We start from the raw sequence: 9,698 nt of genomic DNA, 5'->3' as shown, positions 1-9,698 counted from the left end.
AAAAAGATTTATTCATTCATTCATTCATTCATTCATTCATTCATTCATTTGAGGGAGAGCACACATGCATGAATAGGGGCAGAGGGAGAAGCAGATTCCCCCCTGAGCACAGAACCCAAGGTGGGGCTCCATCCTAGGACCCTGGGACCATGACTTGAGCCTACAGGGGACACTTAACCAACTGAGCCACCCAGGCGCCTCTTCTCTTTCATTCCTAAATGCTTCACTAACACAAAGCTGTTTCATGTAATGGATTTTTACTAAACATTTGAGAATAATGGAGAGTAGCCTCGCTTAGAATAGAAAATGATGAAAAGTTGTATATGATCATCAAAATAATTACCAATTACTGAGCAATTAACATGGGCCAGGTCCTGTGCCAAGCATTTTACATACCTTATTTTATGTAGTATTCAGAGCATCCTTACACCCACTATCATACAGCTGGTAAGTGAAGGAGCCATCATTCAAGTCCAAGTCTTTCTTTTTGGCTCTAGGGCTTGCCATAATCTTTACTGTTCTTAAAGTTCATGGTCCTGAGAGAATCTCTTACTGTATTAGTAGAGTGTGTGGTCACCTATCCATGTTTAACTCCATTTCTTTTCTCTACTTCTTCTAGGACTTTGATTTTGTTCAGGAACCCAACTTCTTCAAGTCCCATCCCTGAGATCTGCATCCTGGTTCTTCTCACCAATTATGGTTGGCAGTCACTGGTGTGGGCATGGGCACAGGATGCATTTTGGCCAGTAAGACATGCAAAGAAATCTTCTGGGCTCCTTCTAGGAAAAGTTTCCTCTTGCCAAAAGAGATACATAGGGACACCTGAGTGGCTTAGTGGTTGAGCCACTTGGCTCAGAGGGTGATCTTGGAGTCCTGGGGATTGAGTTCTGCATCTGGCTCCCTGCAGAGAGCCTGCTTCTCCCTCTGCCTGTGTCTCTGCCACTCTCTCTGTGTCTCTCATGAATAAATAAATGCAATCTAAAGAAAACAAAATGAAACAAAAGAGATACACAGAAAGAGGTAGTCTCTCCTCTGACCGTTGTCTTGTGCAAAGGTGACAGGAGGAACTGCTGTGGTTGTCTTAGAACTGAAAGAAAGTTACCCTGAGGGCAAAGGCAACACAACACAGGATACAGAAGGAAAGATAGAATAAAACCCAGTGTTTATTGTTGGCTCACCAAAATATTTAATCTTTTTTTTTCAAAATATTTAATCTTAAACATTTCTATGTCTGTGCTTCCTGGAATTATAGTGTTATTATTTAGACCCACTTTGAGTTCAGTTTTCTCTTACAATGAAAACTATTTTATCTTTTTTTTTAAAAAAAGATTTTATCTATTTATTCATGAGAGACACACAGAGAGAGAGAGGCAGAGAGAGAAGCAGGCTCCATGCAGGGAACCCAACATGGGACTCGACCCCAGGTCCCCAGGATCACACCCTGGGCCGAAGGTGGCGCCAAACTGCTGAGCCACCCGGGCTGCCCCAATGAAACCTATTTTAATGGATGCTTTGGCTTCTCTCTTCTAAGACTCCAGCCTGCTGCTACTACAAGGATTCATTCTCCCACCATCTGCAGCCTTCTTTGAGTCCCAGGCTCCCCAAATCTACTCTCTCTAGAGGTCAAAGAAAACCTCCTCAAATTCTAGTACTTTACTGGATAAAAAAGGGTTTGTCTCAGCTTCACTCATCTAGCCTCTGGGGTCCCCTGCCCACCACTTCATTACCAAAAGACCCACTTAATGAGTTTTCCTAAAGAATTTTCCCAAGAGATGAGATTCTAAAGACCAGGAGTCATGTGACCTGAGTCTAAATCTCAGTTTCATTTCTTGCTAGCTGTGAAAACTTTGACAAGTTGCTTTAATTTTTCTGAGGCTCAGCTTCTGTCAAAGGGGAATAATAATTGGAGGGTTGTTGTGAAGATCAAATGACATCCACACAATGCCTTCACGATAGTGCCTGGCACTTGCAGAGCATTCAAGATAAAATGCTGATTGGAAGTAAAGGAAACTAGCTAAGGTAGGCCAAAAAGGAAATTTCCATTCAATGCATTAGCTCATAGAATGGAAAGTCCAGCTTGATAAGCTGGCCCAGAAAAGCCAAGGACTGGGGCAGGCTTGGGGATTCAGATAGCAAGCAGAAAGTGATCTTTTTCAATTTTTCATTCCACTACTCAAAATTAAAATTCCTGGGATGCTTGGGTGGCTCAGCAGTTGAGTGTCTGCCTTTGGTTCAGGGTGTGATCCCGGGGCCCAGGGGCCCAGGGATCGAGTCCCGTATCGGGGTCCCCACAGGGAGCCTGCTTCTCCCTCTGCCCCTGTCTCTGCCTCACTCTCTTTGTCTCTCATGAGTAAATAAATAAAATCTTTAAAACAAAATTAAATAAAATAATACAAATTCCTCAGAGCAAGCGTCTGATTGGCCTAGCTTGGGTCAGCCCCCCCTCTTGGTTTGGCTGAAAAAGGACTTTGGTTGCTGTCTCCAACAGTGGCCCAAAGCAAACTTGGAGTGCTGTCACCAGAAGAAGGAGTAAAGTGGAAAACAAACAATCTAACTACATTCATTGGTTACTCCATATTTATTATATTATGTTTATCAAACAAGGATTATGCTTAATCCATTTCATTGCCTACTATCCTATTACAGCCGTTATTGATGTTCGAGATTTGTTGTTTATTCTTATATAACTTGACTTATAACACTGATCATTGGTATTTTTAAGGTTTGATCTAAAAAAACCCACATGTTCCTTTTTTGGCTTTTTTTTTAAGTGCAGGAAGCCTGTTAATGATAATTATAAAGGGATATAACACGGTTGTTTTTGAAGAGTGGGGGCAGTAGACTATAGGTGAGGTTGTTAACCAAAAAACTATCACTATTAAAGACAAACAGTAGAGGAAAACATAGACAATTGGGGACGCTACATAGTCATCCTATCTGCAACCTTTTCTAAACTTTTAAATTTATTTATTAAATAAAATAAATCATCCCAAGAGGATGAAAAAAAAAAAGGGGGGGGGTTCAAGGAATTAGTGAGAAAACATCTCAGTGGTCTAACTGGGTCTTTTTGTTTAATCTTCGGAGGAAGCGCTCTTTGGACCTCAAGCATGATCAAAAAGAAGGCAAGAGCCTTAGAGGAAACATTAACTTCACTGTTTATCACTTCTTTTATCCACATTTTCAACCACCAGTTTGTGCCCACTTTTCCTCAAAAACATATTTTGCCTGGATCCCAGTCCCCTTGTGGCTAAACTGCCACCAACAGCTTATTCTTACTCTATTCTTTTCTGTGAAACCGGGGCACAGGTCAACTTCCTCAAGCATTATTTGGCCTCATGCCTTTCAAATCATACTTAAACTCCCAATCCAGCTGTGAGAGCGATTTGGCTGAGACATCTGTTGGCCCTTTGTTCATCAGTGTTGAGTCTACTGATCTGATTGAGGAGGCAGATGTCCCCCCTCTTCCCTCACTGTTCCCCACGCACCCTTCCCCCCAACCCAAGAAGCTGTACACATGGAAGTAACGACAAATAAACAGGAAGGAAAGCCTTGGTCTTGGGTAAGAGGAGAGGAGGGGCTTGGGACCAAGTATCAGTGAACTTCAACGTTAAATGGCTACGTGGTAGAGAGCGAGCTTGGAATGAAACAGAGAAACAGAAGTCAGAGAGGTCAGAGGAAAACCAGGGAAAACAATTGGGGAAGCTAAGGAAAGAGAGGGCCTCAAAAACTAGAGAGGTTGTAAACAAAATGTGGCAGATCCACATACATACAATGGAATATTATTCAGCCTTAAAAAGGAAGGAAATTCTGACTCATGCTACAGCATAGGTGAACTTTGAGGACATCACACTAAGTGAAATAAGCCAATCACAAAAGGAGAAATCCTGCATAATTCCACTTATGTGAAGAACCTAGAGTCAGATTCATAGAGGAAGAAAGTAGAATGGGGGTTACCAAGGTCTGGAGGAAGGCGGTTGGGATTATTGTTTAACTGGGATAGAGTTTCCCTTTTGCGAGATAAAAAGAATGTGGGGGATAGACCACAGTGATGGTTGCATGACAATATGAATGTACTTAATGCCACTGAGATGCACACTTCAAGGCAGTTGAGATGGTCAATTTTGTATTATATGTCTTTCCTTTCTGTGTTATGTGTATTTTAGCATATTTTTAAATTTTAATATTTTTTGGCAAATTTCTGAAACATTTACTTAATTTCTTTGAAATCCCATTTACTCTTTCATGCCATGCAAACTTATTGCACAGAATAATTCCTTTCCACACACAATTGAAAACATGCCTACAGATTTTCCTAGCCAGAGGAGAATAAGCCATCACAAATGCTTTGCTCCATCCCCTTGTCAGTCCTAACTTCCTAAATTTAATTCTTCTTCTGAGAGAGGGTGTCACATTATCAGTTACCATGTGGTGATCAGGGGACCCTGGGTGGCTTAGTTGGTTAAGTGTCTGTTTCGGCTCAGGTCATGATCCTGGGGTCATGGAATCGAACCCCGCATTGGGCTTCCTGCCAGGAACCTGCTGCTTCCTCTCCCTCTGCCTGCTGCTCCCCCTGCTTGTGCTCTCTCTTTTTATCAAATAAATAAATAAGTAAAATCTTTAAAACAAACAAAAAAACATATGGTGGTCAGCCTGTGGATAGCAAGCAAACCAAATGCTGAAGTGTAGGAGAAATTTCAAGAAAAAAGGAAACCAGATTGTTAGTAGCTAGTGGGTGTGCAAAGTGAAACACCAGAAATTGCACTTGAGACAACAAAATAAGAGGGGCTTGGGGTGTTTAAGTGTCTGATTAAAAAAATATAAATATTCCAGGCCTTTGCTGTTAGCACTTTTTTTTTTTTTTTTTTTAAGGAGAGAGGTCAACAGAGTCCCATGCTGCTGAAAGGTCAGGTGTGAAGAGAACTGAAATGTCCCCTGTGTGTAGTGTCTTGGTGACTCCTGGTAACAAGTGCTAGAAGGATCCTGCCATATTCTGGGTGACTTCACTATCCACATGTACACATCCATGCATATTTTCTGGCTCATAACTGACTTGTAAGTAAAAGCAAGTCAAGGCAGACTGATGCCCTCTCCAGGTCCCTGGCTCACCTCCCCCTCCTCCTCTCTCTGCCCTCACTTAGTGCATTTCCTTCACCTTGTTCTCCTCTCGATGGGTTTCTTTTTTTTTTTTTTTAACCAGTGGGCTTTCAAACCCCCCTTTAAAAAATAAAAGATTTTATTTATTTATTCATGAGAGACACACACACACACACACAGAGAGGCAGAGACACAGGTAGAAGGAGAAGCAGGCTCCATGCAGGGAGCATCGATGCGGGACTTGTTCCTAGGACCCTGGGGTCATGGCCTGAGCTGAAGGCAGACCCTCAACCGCTGACCCACCCAGGTTCTGTCCTCTCAATGGCTTTCACACATATTTCACCATTTTCTGCATAAAATTTAACAGGACTTACACATCCTGCTTCCTGAGGAGACTACTTAGGCCTCCCCTCTGCCAGCCTGTATCTCTTCCCCTGCTTCCAAATAGTAGCTAAACACTCCAAAGTTTTTTCCTAGGTTAACTCCATTTGGCTTCAAAAATTCTTACTCACCGTTGTCTTTGTCTTTTATTATCCACAATATTTTTTTTCTTATAAAGAATGGTAAAATGCCACTTGTCATTCCTTCAACAATTTCATACTAATTTAATATTTCAGAAATATTAATAGAGCCTCTATTCCATACCATGTATTGGGGGCGTTGCTAGAGATACAGTCTCTGCCCTCAAACAGCTCATAGTCCTGTGAGGGAGAATTTATCTTCTCCTGGACTTTGTACAGAGAAGTTTTGTCTTGAGCTTAAAGTTAAAAATGCAAACGGTCAAAAAATATATATCTTTATAGAACGATTTATAACTATTTTAGGAAAAATATAGTTTTATAACTTCGGTAGGAACTCCTTCCATTCCTGATAAATTAAGTATGCTAAAAATGTATCACTCTGGCCTTGTTATATGCAGCATAACTTCTACAGCAGAACCTTCTCAGCTCCCCTACACATACTCTATGTTCCAGTAAGACTGAATTACTTTCTTCTCCCATTTCTAAAATGCAACTGATGGTTATAAGGCACACCATCAATTAAATAACATTTTAGAGAACAAGAGATACAACTGTAGTATATTCAGATAGTAATTATAAGACACATGCCAATTATACCAAATTGGATATGTTAAAATAGAAGGAGGAAGTAAGAGGATGAAGTGCATCTTGAGTTCAAAGATACACAGTGTTTTTTGCTCTCAGAAATTGCTTTGCATTTCCTAGGCTCCAAATATTTGCTTATGCTTTTCCTTCTGTTTGAACGTGTCTCATTTCTCTACCCTTACTTATAACCTATCCAGTCCTGCAGGGTACCTTACTTCCTTTCATGAAACCTGTCCTGATCTTGCCAAGGAAATGGGATCTTTTGTTTGTTCATTGACTCATTCAACAAATCTATATTTCATGCCAGCTGTGTTTTTAGGTGTTGGGTTTTTTTTTTCAAAGATTTTGTTTATTGATTTATTTAAGAGACAGAGAGAGAGAGAGAGAGAGGGAGGGAGAGAGAAAGCGCACATGCACAAGCAGAACCCCAGCTGAGCAGAGAGTCTGACCAGGGGGGCACGATCCCAGGACTCTGGCATCATGATCTGGGCTGAAGGCAGATGATTAATTAACTGAGCCACCCAGGTGCCCCTGTTTTCAGCACTATTCTCGGCGTGAAGGAAGACAAGACCGGGACACCTGGGTGGCTCAGTGGTTGATCATCTGCCTTGGCTCAGGGCGTGATCCCAGGGTCCTGGGAACAAGGCTCCCATGGGGAGCCTGCTTCTCCCTCTGCCTGTGTCTCTGCCTGTCTCTCTGTGTCTCTCATGAATAAATAAATAAAATCTTTTTAAAAAGTAAAATAAATGGAAGACAAGACAGACAAACATAGTCTTGCATTCTCTAGAGCTTATATTCTACATAGGGAGACTGATAAAAGTTAAAATTAACAAATAAATTAAATAATCATAAATTGTAATAAGTACTATGAAGAAAAACAACAGCAAGGAGCCGGGATCAATTATGGAGAGAGAAGTCTCCTCTATGATGGGCAGCCAAGGAAGGCCTCTACAAAGAGGTAAAAACAGAAGTTAAGCTCTCAAGGAAGAGGAGAAATTGTCCATATTGTATAGGGGCAAGAGCATTCCAGGTTCAGGGAAGAGCATGTGCAAAAGTCAGGAGGTGGGGGTGAGTTTTATGCGCTTAAAGAATAGACCTTTCCTTCCTTTGAACATCACAGAACATTTTATATCCACCTTTGGGATTTACACTTGTCTCCCTGGACAAGTCTTGTTATCATTTTCTTATTCTCATTCCCATGCCTTATGTGTTAATAAATTCTCGAGGGCAAGGATTGAGTCTATTTCTTCTATGGGTTCCTTTACAGTGCCTAGGAGAGTACCATGCACAAATTAGATGCTCAGTAACTTTTTTTTTTTTTTTTTTGCTCAGTAACTATTTTTTGAATTCCATAAGACTACAAATTTGGGTCAATTTACTGAGTCCATTATATAATTCTTTACCAACCTACATTTTAATAGAATACTTTGGGTTTTGGGGAATCCCTGGGTGGCTCAGCGGTTTAGCGCCTGCCTTCGGCCCAGGGCGTGATCGTGGAGTCCCAGGATCGAGTCCCACATCAGGCTCCCTGCATGGAGCCTGCTTCTTCCTCTGCCTGTGTCTCTGCCTCTCTCTCTCTCTCTCTCTCTGTGTCTCTCATGAATAAATAAATAAAATCTTAAAAAAAAAAAGAGAGAATACTTTGGGTTTTTACTAAAGGTTGCTATACCAGCCATATTAAATCCTTGAGGGTATTTGCTATAAAATGTTATTGAAAACATTACTCAATGTATTATTTATTTAATGTACCTTCTGTAAATTCATTTTGGAATTCACGGCCAGCAAAATTTTACTTCTGGACTAGTTTTCCTCTTACTTTCTAAAACCAAGATTTATATAATGGACTATGTTTCATCTTACTGTTATGAGAGGTAAAAAATTAAAAACCAATTCAATGATTTAATTTGGACAATTAAAGCAATGTTTATCTATTTGATCCTAATATTTGTATTTTTCTCAGATTCTGACTTTTCTCCTTGTAATGAAAATAATATAGTTTGCCAGGTGCCATGCCAAGTACGTCACACGAATTATCTCATTTAACCTTTATAATAATCCTGAGTTTTACAGATGAAAAACCTAAGTTTTGAGTAATGTCAAACAGATTGTGAGTACTGGAGACTTTATTGAATCCAGGCAGTCTGACTTTTCCACTGAGATATATTTTAATATCATATGGGGTAAGTCTCTTAAAATAATTTTGGGAAAGAATAGGAGAAAAATATATGTGTATGCTTACATGTACATACGTATATATATATAAAATTATTTTAATAATTCAATTAAAATAATTTTAATTGAATTAAAAAGTAAGATACAGAGCTTGATGACCTATCTCACACATTTTTATATTTGGTGGTCATAATGAAATATGCCGAGTCCACTAACCCTTTGATTATTTGGTATAGGTGAGTTAGACTACAAATTTGGGTCAATTTACTGAGTCCATTATATAATTTAGAGTTAGAAGGACCTAAATAACAAGTAATTTTTTTTAATGCAGTTTGAATACATGGTTAAATTTAGGATGTAAGAGATTTTATTTCAAAATTTTATCAGAATATGAGTTTGGATAAAGAATCTGCAAAGTTTCAAGTTCAAAATATGGCCCAGCACACTGCAACGAATTTCAAAGTGAGAATTCCCAGCTGCACTGCAGTAAAATTCTCTCAGATAATATTTGCCATGTTTTAATATAAGATCGGTTCCCAACAGGGAATTGGATCATGGGTTTCTAGCCTTCAAAGACTCAAGTTGAGCTCATGAGGAGAACTTTACACTTAAATTCTGCATTCTCTGTCAGCCAAGATTGCTTTTGCATTTTTATTGAAATATTTATCGACTGAAAGGAATTATTGGTATTTATTCCCAAAACAAAGGCTATCTCTTAGGGCAGTATTCAAGACTACCTTTTCGTCACTTGTGACAAGAGTTTACATGGGCACTAGTAAGAAAACAGGGCTATTAATATATCGAGAACTGAAAAAAAATTGCCAGGAAAATTTGTTTCCCTTCACTAAAGCTACTGAGGTGAGAAAGCTCAGTAGGAGAACCTGTTTCAGCAACAAACAAAACCACAGAAGGAAATCCTCCCAGGGCATTAGGACTCATTTAGTGAGAGCAATAGCTTTTTTTTTTTTTTTTTTTTTTCAGAATGAACAGGTGTTTCCCCAGGAAAAAAAAAAGAAAAGAAAAGAAAAGAAAAGAAAAAACAAAAAACTGCAGAGTCACCTTGCTGAGCCAATACATGATTGGAAACTGGCAAAAGCCAGATTCCTGCAGAATAACTCAAGAGGAACATAGGATACCCACACATTTATCGCAGAGTATATTTCACTTATCTGTCAGTGAAATTGCTTATCTGTTACTAAGCTTACTTGGCAATATTATTGGGAGCTTGGAGCGGGGGCGGGGGAGTAGAGTTGTTTCCAACTGAGACAACAACAAAAAAAGACTCTTTTTTCCTTCATTTTGGAAGGATTAATGGGAAAAGCACAA

The sequence above is a fragment of the Canis lupus genome, chromosome 15, assembly GCF_003254725.2.
Source record: "Canis lupus dingo isolate Sandy chromosome 15, ASM325472v2, whole genome shotgun sequence".
Lineage (NCBI taxonomy): Eukaryota > Metazoa > Chordata > Mammalia > Carnivora > Canidae > Canis > Canis lupus.
This window is presented reverse-complemented; position numbering follows the sequence as displayed.